The sequence below is a fragment of the Ambystoma mexicanum genome, chromosome 4q, assembly GCF_040938575.1.
Source record: "Ambystoma mexicanum isolate Mex_15411 chromosome 4q, UKY_AmexF1_1, whole genome shotgun sequence".
Lineage (NCBI taxonomy): Eukaryota > Metazoa > Chordata > Amphibia > Caudata > Ambystomatidae > Ambystoma > Ambystoma mexicanum.
The window spans coordinates 168,447,349-168,461,279 of record NC_090928.1 but is presented as its reverse complement, the minus strand read 5'-3'; positions in this window follow the sequence as shown (position 1 = coordinate 168,461,279).

Genomic DNA, 13,931 nt, shown 5'->3' with positions numbered 1-13,931 from the left:
GGCCTGCTGGCAGGTGCCCTGCACTGCTTGTGGGGTGGGGGTGCAAGGGGACATGAGTGGGACATGAGTGGGGGCCTGCTGGCAGGTGCCCTGCACTGCTGGGGGGTGGGGGTGCAGGGGGACATGAGTGGGACATGAGTGGGGGCCTGCTGGCAGGTGCCCCGGACTGCTGCGTGGTGGGTGTGCAAGGGGACATGAGTGGGGGCCTGCTGGCAGGTGCCCTGCACTGCTTGTGGGGTGGGGGTGCAAGGGGACATGAGTGGGACATGAGTGGGGGCCTGCTGGCAGGTGCCCTGCACTGCTGGGGGGTGGGGGTGCAGGGGGACATGAGTGGGACATGAGTGGGGGCCTGCTGGCAGGTGCCCCGGACTGCTGCGTGGTGGGTGTGCAAGGGGACATGAGTGGGGGCCTGCTGGCAGGTGCCCTGCACTGCTTGTGGGGTGGGGGTGCAAGGGGACATGAGTGGGACATGAGTGGGGGCCTGCTGGAAGGTGCCCTGCACTGCTGGGGGGTGGGGGTGCAGGGGGACATGAGTGGGACATGAGTGGGGGCCTGCTGGCAGGTGCCCTGCACTGCTGGGGGTGGGGGTGCAAGGGGACATGAATGGGGGCCTGCTGGCAGGTGCCCCACACTGCTGGGGGATGGGGGTGCAAGGGGACATGAGTGGGGGCCTGCTGGCAGGTGCCCCACACTGCTGGGGGTGGGGGTGCAAGGGGACATGAGTGGGACTTGAGTGGGGGCTTGCTGGCAGGTGCCCCACACTGCTGGGGGGTGGGGGTGCATGGGACATGAGTGGGGGCCTGCTGGCAGGTGCCCCACACTGCTGGGGGGTGGGAGTGCAAGGGGACATGATTGGGATATGAGTGGGGGCCTGCTGGAAGGTTCCCTGCACTGTGGGGGGGGGTGCAAGGGAACATGAGTTGGTGATCAGTAGTGCAAGGAGACATGTGCCTTTGCTGGGGGGTATGCCCATGTTGGGTGGGCTGCCTATGGGACATGACCAGGGGTGCAGGGTAGTCCCCTGTGGTGTGGGCTGCCTGCAGGGGCCGTGGAGGGTGTACAGGGAACACCTGAGAGGACCCACACTGTCAAATCACGTGTAGGACTGCCCGGCACCCCCGAAATACACGTACCCTGCTGAAATCATGTGTGAAACTTCCCACGCACCCCTGAAATACACGTACCCTGCTCGAATCGCATGTGAAACTTCCCGCGCACCCCTGAAATACACGTACCCTGCTGAAATCGCGTGTGAAACTTCCCGCGCACCCCTGAAATACACGTACCCTGCTGAAATCGCGTGTGAAACTTCCCGCTGACCCCTGTAATACAAATACCCTGCTGAAATCGCGTGTGAAACTTCCCGCGCACCCCTGAAATACATGTACCCTGCTGAAATCGCGTGTGAAACATCCTGCGCACCCCTGAAATGCACGTATCCTGCTGAAATCGCGTGTGAAACTTCACGCACACCCCTGAAATACACGTATCCTGCTGAAATTGCGTGTGAAACTTCCCGCGCACCCCTGAAATACACAAACCCTGCTGGAATCACGTGTGAAACTTCCCGCGCACCCCTGTAATACACGTACCCTGCTGAAATCATGTGTGAAACTTCCTGCGCACCCCTGAAATACACGTACCCTGCTGAAATACCATGTGAAACTTCCTGCGCACCCCTGTAATGCACGTACCCTGCTGAAATTGCATGTGAAACTTACCGCACACACCTGAAATACACGTACCCTGCTGAAATCGCGTGTGAGACTTCCCGTGCACCTCTGAAATACACGCACACTGCTGAAATCGCGTGTGAAACTTCTCGCGCACCCCTGTAATACACATACCCTGCTGAAATACCATGTGAAACTTCCTGCGCACCCCTGTAATGCACGTACCCTGCTGAAATTGCATGTGAAACTTACCGCACACACCTGAAATACACGTACCCTGCTGAAATCGCGTGTGAGACTTCCCGTGCACCTCTGAAATACACGCACACTGCAGAAATCGCGTGTGAAACTTCTCGCGCACCCCTGTAATACACATACCCTGCTGAAATCATGTGTGAAACTTCCCATGCACCCCTGAAATACACGTACCCGGCTGAAATCGCATGTTAAACTTCCCGCGCACCCCTGAAATATACGTACCCTGCTGAAATCGCGTGTGAAACTTCCCGCGCACTCCTGAAATACACGTACCCTGCTGGAATCGCGTGTGAAACTTCCCACGCACCCCTGTAATACACGTACCCTGCTGAAATTGCATGTGAAACTTCCCGCGCACCCCTGAAATACACGTACCCTGCTGAAATCGCATGTGAAATTTCCCACACACCCCTGTAATACACGTACCCTGCTGAAATCACATGTGAAACTTCCCGCGCACCCCTGAAATACACGTACCTTGCTGAAATCACGTGTGAAACTTCCCGCGCACCCCTGTAATACACGTACCCTGCTGAAATCGCCTGTGAAACTTCCCACGCACCCCTGTAATACACGTACCCTGCTGAAATCGCATGTGAAACTTCCCGCGCACCCCTGAAATACTCGTACCCTGCTGAAATTGCATGTGAAACTTCCCGCACACCCCTGTAATACACGTACCCTGTGAAATCGCGTCTGAAACTTCCTGCGCACCCCTGTAATACACGTACCCTGCTGAAATCGCGTCTGAAACTTCCAGCGCATCCCTGATATACACGTACCCCGCTCGCACAGGGCCAATCGCGTGTGAAACTTCCCGCGAACCCCAGTAATACACGTACCCCACTTGCGTGCTGGTCCAGGGTTAGCACAGCCCTTTGCGCTGGATTGGGAATTTTGATGGCTTTTCCCTGTGCGAGGGACGTTCTTGGGGGCGTAACTGGCGCTGCTGCAGGGTCGCTGTGCCACTGTTTGCCACGGCTGGTTTTGGTAGCTGAAATCCATGAATACGCTGTGCGCGGAAATGGATTTTAGCGCATGCGGCTGGCGCAGAGATTCGCACGTGCACACTGTGCGCCAGCCGCGTGCACCACTTGTGCGCTAAATTCTATGAATTACCCCCTAAATTCGTTGTTACTCCAAAGGTCCCTACCTATACTTTTCTTCTACAGTACCTGTATTCATAATAGCAAATTAACATCAAATTAAATATATTACGTATTACAATTGCTCCTAATCATACAGTGTGAAAATGGGCATGTAGGTTCAAATAATGTAAACAATATTTTCTTAGTAAGGAAACTAAGTTAAAGCATGCATAGTTCAGCTAATATTCTGAAGTGAGTTTGATAGATAAGTTTATATCCTTTGAGAATACATGATCCCAAAATCTCTTAATGACCATTTAACATCTTCAAGTATAAGCATATTAATACTGAACAAATCAGTACAAATTTCAATTTTTTTACAGAAAGTCCCAAAATCAGATAATCATAATTTCGATCCATATGCACATGCAAGTCAAATGCATTACAATATCAATTTTACAATAGACTTGTATATGATGACTAAATTCTTGCCACAAAACATATCATTGACATCATTCACAATATCAGATGTACATCTCCATACTTATGTGTTTGCAACAAAGGTTAAGATTCAATATACGCCATATGTTGTTAAATCAGACTATCATATAAATTGTGTCCATTACATTCTTAGATATTGTTTAATTATGCTGTGATAACACAAACCCCAGAAGTAACAACTAAGATTGAATTCTGTGTTCATGCCTCCTGGTGTTAAATTGTTTAGGCGCTCCATCGATACAATTTCTTTTTGGAGTAACATTCTCACTAAATCACCCTCACGTCTTTGGGGTTTAATTTGACCTAATATGATTACTTGCATTTGTTCCAAGGCATGATGTAATTGAGTAAAGTGTTGTGATACCAGAGAGTTTTCAGATCTAGTTATAATATTGGACTTGCATTCTGTCCAATGGGTCGTGGGCTTAGGTGTGGTGAAACCTACGTAGATTGCCACATGGGCTCTTGATGCCATAGACACCGTTGGTAGGAACACAAATTGTGGAATTGTGAAGGAAAATAGTTTTTTACCTGTATATGGATGATTAATTGTCTTGCCTTTCATATTGTTACTGCAATGTTGACAATTGTTGCATTGTTTGGTACCTTCACAATGTTGTAAACTGGTTTTGTGTGTGTTCATGTATGCTGTGATGACTAAATTGTGTATTGATTGATGTTTTCGATGTGCAAAAGTAGGCAATGTCAGAAACATTTGGGCAATCATTTGATCCAGATGTAGTAATTTCCAATGGGTTTTCAGAATCTTCTTTATTTTCTGACTTTGGTGTGAATAAGTTGTTACACATACTAGATCCAATTCAGATTTTTTCACCTTGGTTGTTAGATGGGATTCTCTTGTGGTTTCATTAGCTTTCTGAGGTGATTGTTCAACATTCACTTTGGAATAGCTTCTTTTAAAAAATGTACTGTCATTTCACATGAATTTTGAGTATATTATTGATTACGTCTTAAATAAGGCGTTTAAACCACAAAAATTGACTGAAATGAATACTTTCAATTGTATTTTTTAGGATGGAAGCTTGTAGCAAGTAAAATACTGTTCTTATCTGTAGGTTTAGAGTAAACTGTTGTATTCAAGATGCCTTCTTTCACATAGACTTCCACGTCTAGGAATTCCAGTGAAAATGTACTGTGTTTGCTAGTGAATTTAATTCTAGGAGTGAGCTGTTTAATATATTCAAAGAACTCCTGGAATTGATCCAGTGATTCAGTCCAAATTCCAAGGATATCGTCAATGAAACAATAGTAACATTTTCGATATTTGACCCAGTGAATCCGATTGAAAATATGTTCTGCTTCCAAATAAGCCATGCATTAATTGGCATATCATGCAGCCATTGCCGCTCCCATTGATGTTCCGGCTATTTGTATGAGATAAAACCATGTGGCCTAGATATGTCAGTAAAGGAAAAAAAGGGGGAGCCAGACATGTGATGTCATCAGTGATGTCATCAATGACATTTGTGATGTCATCTTTGATGTCCTCGGTGTTAGTGTTAGCAGTGCATGGTGGCGCGAGCTATGTTTGCTTATTTTACCATAATTGCCGAATTTCAGGGGTTTTTCGGTTTTACTTTGAACCATAACGTCCCTTTAACAAAGTTTTTTTCACTGAATTTCATACATTTTTAGTAGCGCAACTTAACCATAACGTCCCTTTAACAAAGTTTTTTCACTGAATTTCATAGGTTTTTCGTAGCGCAACTTAACCATAATATCCCTGACTTCACATACATGTAACATAGAACATACTGAACCCCCACATAGTGATTTTGATGTCCGCGGACTACCGCCATGTCCGCGGACATACCGAGAATCTGAGCGTGGTGAATGTAAATTTAAATAGTGTGCCCCATTTCCCCTTTGAAGTTGGCTCTGAAAAGAGCCGTTTTTTTTTGTTTTTTTTACAGATGCTTGACAGACACCTGTTATTTGGTATTTTTTTTCTTGTTTTTTTTCTTACTTTACTCCTAAAATCTTCACATAACCTTCTCCAAAGCAACCCTTACATTCCAAAATAGAAAGCCATTTGCCGTAAAAGATAAAGAGATGCCATCTTCTTTAAAATTAACAGTATTACTGTCATCAATATTCTCATTATTACAGAAGAACATACCAGCTCTAAGCATGAAAGCACACATGCCTTGGTTGATGACACACCTAGCAATGTTTTGCTGAGGACAAAAAACTGAACTATTGTTCCATATTGCCCTAGGTAGTAATCCAGAAAAAATTACTTTTGCATTTGGAAGGATCTTCATTACGGCTTGAACCAAGCGTTCCACATAAGCCAACAAAGTTGGGGCACTGACGTTGCCCAAATGGAAAGCACCATAGTACAAAACTACCACATGCGGACTGTTCATCGTGGCCATATTCTCACAAACTTGTACAATTCCCTGTACATTGCAATCAGGCACAGTGCTCCACACCACCTCCACTCCTTTCACATCAAAGTTCTTTTCAACATGCCTGCATCGAGCGTACTGTTGTAAACCATGCACAAACATATCTCCAAGCACCAACACCCTGACTTTCTCTACTTCTGCCATCTTCACCACACACAGTCTCTTTCAACACAAATCCACAACCTCGACATGTGATTGGCTAATCCGTACAGTCTTCTTTCCATGTTGGATTTGCTGGAAAACCCCGGATGTAGCACGCCCTGTCCACGGACAGCCACAGTGTCCGTGGACCGCGTAACTCTTCGACACCCCTTCTACCATTTCCACTTTACTCTCTGTGCCATTCCCTCATTGCATACAGCTAAGCAGTCACACAATACGAAGAACATCCTCAGAACACCCCCATTTTGTTTATTTTCGAACATTTCAGGACAATTATCATTTCATTATTCAACATATTAACATTACAAATATTATACTTTCATCTTGTAGGCTGCACACAATGCTATGTTTCTCAATTAGTAGCTCAGTATACTAGATAGAACCCCATAATACAATTCTATTTATATCAATGCATCGTTCAAAGCACTAATTACGGTATGATATTTATTGCAATGATCCTTGACACTTTTTTCGCAACATTATAATAAAAATCCCTAGTACACAAATTTCATGAAAAGTAAATGCACATGTGATGTCATCAGTGATGTCATCAATGACATTTGCGATGTCATCTTTGATGTCCTGGGTGTTAGTCTTAGCAGTGCACGGTGGTGGCGCAAGTTATGGTTGCTTAGCTTACCATAACTGGCGAATTTCAAGGGTTTTTCGGCTTTACTTGGAACCATAACGTCCCTTAAACAAACTTTTTTTATTAGCACGCAAACAATATACAAAGATGTAGTGTAAACAGCAAGTTCTCACAGATGGCTTTACACAGAATGTTGCAAAGTAAGCATTTATGCTCGTTCACAGTGAAGGTCAGCTGCTTCCATTTTTTTCTTGCGGCCCGGAGAGGCCCACGACTCCCAGTATAAGGTTCCATTTTTTTTTTACCTTGACAGACAGAGATTGTGCTGAAAGACTTCTTTTGAAGAAGTGTAGCAAAAACGTAAGACACGATAAAGATGACATTTCTGAAACAAAACCACTTTTGCATATTATATCACTTTGAGAAAGATCGTTGGCACACGCGGAGTCGTATTTTGGGATTGCACTACACTTGGACAATGGAAAATGCAATTATAATCTAAGTAACCCTTTAGATTATTTTAAACCGGAATATAATAACAATAGCATGGCATTAAAGCCCGGTCAAGCTGTACTTGTTCGTTCAATGTGGCGTATTGTTTTCTACCGCACACTATCACCGCCGAATTGATCCCCTGTCATTTAGAGGGCTCTGAAAAAGGCAGACGACACAGGGTGGGTTAATAGAAATAATTTAACCGGTCTGTAGCCGGTCAAGCGCTCTACTTGCTGTGCCACTTAACTGTAACTGATCAAGTGGCACAGCGATTAGAGCTCTTGCTTTGACATCCGTGCACAGCTTGCTAACGCAGGTTCGAATCCCGGCACGGCCAAACTCAGCCTTTCATCCTTCTTTGGTCGATAAATGAGCACCGCACCGTGGGTAATAATAAGCAGCGCTGAGATACCTGACGGTTCTTAGCGTTATATAAATGCAAAAATATTATTATTTTAATATTAACATACTCCGTTGCACTATCTTCGCTAGCAAATCGTTTCACGCCCTAATAAATAAAATGAATATTTTTAATAAAGATCGGCTGGTTAGACTAATTTATGTTTTTTAAAACAGGTATGTTGCCCCATTTTGCCAATGTCACGATTTTCAGACTCCAGCGGATGGAATTTTCAACTGCCAGGTGCAGCTCCATGTAAGCAACTTCACGACCCTCACCATTTTATGGGACAATCGCCAAGGACCAATATGCCCTTACGCAGTACTAGCGGCTTGAAGCAACATACCAACCATTATGGTGGTCTAATGCCTCGTTGTTGGAGCAACCTTCCGATTATCAGTGCGACCATTTACTGCTTTTATCATAAACCAACAACCTATCTACCGCAAAGGAACAGCGCGTGGCTCAAAATAAACTTATGCTGATCGACAGCAGAGACAATTGCAAATCGCTGAATATTCACTAAACATTTCATGTGAAATAAATGTACTTTACCAAATGTACAATCCTGCTGTTTACTTTTAAACCACAGTTTCATATTCCGAATTGTGGTGCACTGTGTTCTAAGCTGATCTAACACCCTCTGTACCGCAAAGGAACATCGCGTGGCTCAACATGAACTTAAGTGGATCGACAACAAAGACAAATGCAAATCGCTGAATATTCTCTAAACATTTGATGTCAAATAAATGTACTTTACAAAATTTACAATTATGCTGTTTGCTTTTAAATCACAGTTTCATATTTCGAATTGTGGCGCGCTGTGTTGTGACATAATGTGTATTGTCTTCCGGGTTCTGTGTAAAGTCGCGTAGGACTGGAGACGACTGGGCGCGTTTGATAACGCACCCTGTAATGTCACAGAGAGAGGCGGGGAATATGAATGCTTTCATAATGTCAGGTTTAGGGGCGGGAGATATGATTTACTTTCGAAAAAGCAAGTCAGCCAGGTCAATAGCGCCAGTCATATGATTATCACATAATGTCGGCGCACACCAGCCTGATTTATCGTTTCTTTAGTGGACAAAAAGTCAGGTGAGGCACATAGGAAATTGTACTATCAGCGGACAAAAGCAGGGTTCATAGAACACTTTCAAACTGACAGCGAACAATACAAACAACGTTCTCAGAACATCCAAATTTTGTGTAATTGCAACCATTTCGGGACACTGCGAGTGTTCTTAGAACACATTCAACTTGACAGATTACAATACGGACAGCGTCCTCAGGGCACCCCCAGTTTGTGTATTTACGAACATTTAAATACACCGCAAGTGTTTTTAGCTCAATTTTACCTTCCTTGCGAACAAAAAGGACACATACTCTGTCCTCTGAACACCCCACCATTTAGTTTATTTACAAAATGTCAGAACAGCCGTGTTCTCCGCAGACAAATCGAACACAACAAATGCGTATAGCACATAAAAAACAAAACATTGAACCTATCTCATACTCCCCCACCCTCCCCAAACACTCTTACACACCAACACACTCCACTAAATACAATTTTTAATCCAAGTTGCACCGCGCTGTCCACGGTCGACGGCGAATGCAAGGTGGCGGGTGCCACAGAAAATCTGACGTGCTCCACGCCCCACGCCGTCCAATCAGCGAACATGTTACATGTCTGCAGACATGACGCAAGCCCATGGGCCAATCGGGGTGCTGTCCGCGGAGCGAACAGGGAAGTCCGTCCGCGAAGCGAACACAGATATCACTAATTTTTTTGCCTTACATTTTGGTCATTTTTTAAAAAAACTACTGGATGGATTTACACCAAATTTGCAAAAGCACGCTTTCGGGACCAAGCCGCCGCTCCTGCCGCAAATTTGGTGTAAATCCGTCCAGCGGTTCGGGCTGTAGCCGTGCGCAAAGTTTTTTCCCATTATGTCTATAGGAAAAAACAAAAGTTTTGGGACCCCCCCTATAACTTTGCCCCCCCTGGACCAAACCTCTCCAAACTTTGCAAATGAAATTCAGACTGGGCCATATACTTATTTTGCAAAGTTTGGTGAGGATTCGTCCAGAGGGAGCAAAGTTATAAGCCACCCAAAAAGTGCTCTTCCTATGGAAACACCAACTTAACCATAACTACATGGACGCTACCGCGTCCATGTAATTAAATGGCCATGTAGTGCTTTTGCAGATTTGGTGAAAATCCATCCAGTAGTTTTTTTTTAAAATGGCCAAAAAGTAGGTAAAAAGAAATTAGTGATATCTGTGTTCGGTCTGCGGACACACTTCCCTGTTCGCTCCTCGGAGAGTATCCTGATTGGCCAATCGGCTTGCGTGATGTCCGCGGACATGCAACGTGTTTGCTGATTGGACGGCGTGGAGCGCGAAGTGCATCAGATTTTCGGTAGCGCCCGCCATCTTGGATTCCCGGACGTCCACCAACAGCGCGGTGAAACTTGTTGGTGTGTAAGAGTGTTTGGGGTGGGTGGGAGAGTATGAGATAGGTTAAATGTTGCGTTTTTTTATGTGGTAGACGCTCTTGTTGTGTTTGATTGGTCCACGGAAAACGGCTGTTCTAAAATGTTCTAAATAAACTAAATGGGGGGGTGTTCTGAGGATGCAATATGTGTCCGTTTTGTTCGCAAGCAAGCTGAAACTGTTCTAAGAACACTCGCAGTGTCCTGAAATGTTCATAGGGGGTGACCTGAAGACTCTGTCCATATTATTCTCTGGCAAGTTGAATGTGTTCTAAGAACACAGGTGGTGTCTTCTAATGTTCGTAAATAAACAAAATGGCGGTGTCCTGAGGACGCTGTCCGTATTGTTCTCTGGCAAGTTGAATGTGATCTAAGAACACTGGCGGTGTCCTGAAATTTTCAAAAATAAACAAAATGGGGGTGTCCTCAGGACGCTGTCCGTATTGTTCGTTGTCAAGTTTAAAGTGTTCTAAGAACACTTGCGGTGTCCTGAAATGTTCGTAGGGGGTGTCCTGAAGACGTATCCGTATTGTTCTCTGGCAAGTTGAATGTGTTCTAAGAACACTCGCGGTGTCCTGAAATGTTTGCAAATAAGCAAAATGGGAGTGTTCTGAGGACCCTGTCCGTATTGTTCATTGTCAAGTTGAAAGTGTTCTAAGAACTGTCGCAGTGTCCTGAATTGTTCGTAGGAGGTGTCCTGAAGACGCTGCCCGTATTGTTTGCTGGCAAGTTGAATGTGTTCTAAGAACACTCGTGGTGTCCTGAAATGTTCGTAAATGAACAAAATGGGGGTGTCCTGAGGACACTGTCCATATTGTTCGATGGCAAGTTGAATGTGTTCTAAGAACACTCGCGGTGTCCTGAAATGTTCGCAAATAAGCAAAATGGGGGTGTTCTGAGGACACTGTCTGTATTGTTCATTGTCAAGTTGAAAGTGTTCTAAGAACTGTCGTGGTGTTCTGAAATGTTCGTAGGGGTTTTCCTGAAGACGCTGTCCGTATTGTTCGCTTGCAAGTTGAATGTGTTCTAAGAACACTCGCGGTGTCCTGAAATGTTCGCAAATAAGCAAAATGGGGGTTTTCTGAGGACGATGTCCATATTGTTCGCTGGCAAGTTGAAAATGTCCGCGGACATTAAAAGTTTCCATACGCCATAGTTGAAATGTTTGACTCTATGGGTGTGATATGCTGCGGTAGTTGTGGCCAGGGCATAGAGTCTTGGGTGCATTTGGCCATGCACCCAAGACTCTATGCCCTGGCCACAACCACCACAGCATATCATACTTATAATTGCTTATAACTTTGAGTCAAAAGAAATTTATAAGGAACAAAGTTATAAGCCATTATGGGTGCGATATGCTGCAAGGTTGTACTTATTATAATATACTTACTGTTTGGTTTAGTAACTGGAGTACATGTATTTTGTGTTAATTTCTGTGATAAAAGAAAATAGTATGTTAGTATTAGTATTTTGTAATGACTTATTACATTGTATAATCAACATTTTTTTTTATGGACCCTTATATTTAATAGATTACAAACCAGAGTACTGTGCAATTTGCTCAGTTTCTGTGTTTGTTGATATAATCATTGGGTCTGTGGGAGAAAAAAAAAATCCATGTTGGATTAAAAAAAAACTTTTCTGTTATGCTACAGTTGATTTGTTTGTTTGTTTTCAGTGTTCACTTGTTGTTTCTGGCTAATGTTTTATAGATTGGCTTGTTGCAGTTTTTTGGAGCAGTAACATATTATTTATTTGTTTGGATATTGTAAAATTTTTTGGCGTATTCTAACTGTTTATTTTTTATATATTTTAGTGGTATTGATTTATATGTTTGGATATTGTTAAATTTTGGGACAGTTAGATACCATTGGCATATTCTAACTGTCTATTTGTTTTGCTCTAATTTAGTGGTATTCATTTATCTGATTAGTTGTTGTGGAATCTTTGGGCAGTTAGATAGCTTTTGGAATATTTTATCAGTTTATATTTTTTACTACACGTTTACTTAAGGTTTAAGTACAGTTTAGTTATCAAATTTTTGTTTTAAGAACATTAAATACGCATTTGTAAGATTTGCTGGTAATCTCTGCTTTACAGTAATGGTACTATCATTGCATTCAAACCATCCACATTTCTTTTTTATATATGCAGTGTAGTGCCCTGAATTGGTTGTGGCTCCTGCGTGGTAGATTATACCTATTGTTGTGAAGGTTTTCTTACCAAGTGATATTTGACCATGTGTGAATCCAGTCAGCTTGCAGTTGTTTTTGGTACCATCTGCATTGTAACGTAGAAGCATTAGTGTTACTTATTTACTATGTGTTTGTATTACTAACGTGGAGCGATTATCCGAATTGCAGGTAGTACATAATCTACGATGGTTTCATTTTGTACAAGTTGCTGAAATGGAATGGATTTACAATTAGGTATTGATATATATATGAAGCGTTCATTGGGGATTTCTTCTTGTGTCACATTGTTGCAGAGAGTGCATGTATGTTTCCACATGTATGAAATCTGGAAGATTTCATTTATAGGTATGTTTTTATTTTCCAGTACTTGTAGTAAGTACATTAGAAATTCTTGTGGATCTTCCTCTGAGTTTATAGTGAATTTAACCATTCCAGCACAGTAATCCAATTGTTGTCTTATTCCATAAACACTATACGTGTTATCAGGATTGTTTGTTGCATTTCTGTGAAGTACTAACATTTGCAAACACAATGGGTCTGTACTGTGTAAGTAAATGTTGTCAACAATTAGTAGCAATTGAAATAGAATATTCATTGCTACGTTTGCGTAGCAACTTACTCCAACTATATTTGAGAGTTTAAATGGACCAGGTAGTTCTGTATCTGATTGATTTTTTTTTAGTTTGTCTTTCTTCTTTGATGAAGTACCTGGTTTACTTTCCCTAATGGGTTCTTTTATGTTTGTGGTACTTGATGAAGTTTTAGTTTCTTTTACTCTCTTTGGAGGATTTGCAGTGACATCCTGTTGCATTTCTATTTGATTTAGTTTTCTTTTAGAATGTTTTACTTTTTGTGGTACAGAATATGTGTTTAGGTGGGGGGTGTATAGTGAGTGAAGTCTATTGTATTCTAAAATGCAAGGAATATCAGCGTTTACTTTACTTACATCAAAGTTGATTAGAAATAGACCGTCAAGTGTAAGTAAGCGTGATAGTGCTACGTAGCTCATTCCTTCTTTAAAGACTGTGTTACCAATGGCTATCATTGCTTTGTCTAGGGTAAGACCTTGTGATTTATGAATGGTTATTATGTTTTGTAGTACATACATTTTTCGCCGAGATGGAGTACATCTAACTTATGCTGACAATCAGATTTTCCTAAGAAACATACAAAATGCATTGCAACCTTTTTTAGAATTACCGCATCCATTTTGAAGTAGGTGTTGAGTATTTATAATTTTTTGAAACACAAACACCTCCCAAAGGCTCTTTTCAGAGCCACCACTTCCTCCCAGAGAAAATTGCAATGCTTATGATAGAGTAGCACCCCAAAATTTTCAATGTCCGCGGACTGTCCGTGGACTTCTAAAAAATACAAAGGGCCCTGCTTCATTTATTTTCACTTCTATTTTTTAACTGTGAAAGGTGGCTCTGAAAAGAGCCTTACTTTTTTATTTTTGTTATTTTATATTTTTTTTGTTTTTTATACACAACACACTAGGAGAGGTGGGGAAAGGAGGGTAAAGGGGCGGACACCAACCATGGGGATAAGAAGGGGCGAGCTGAGAGAGGAAGATGTAGAGTGGGTTTTATTTGGTTAGTGAGCAGGTCTTCTCGTGCTCTCAGACGATAGTCTCAAAAGCACTA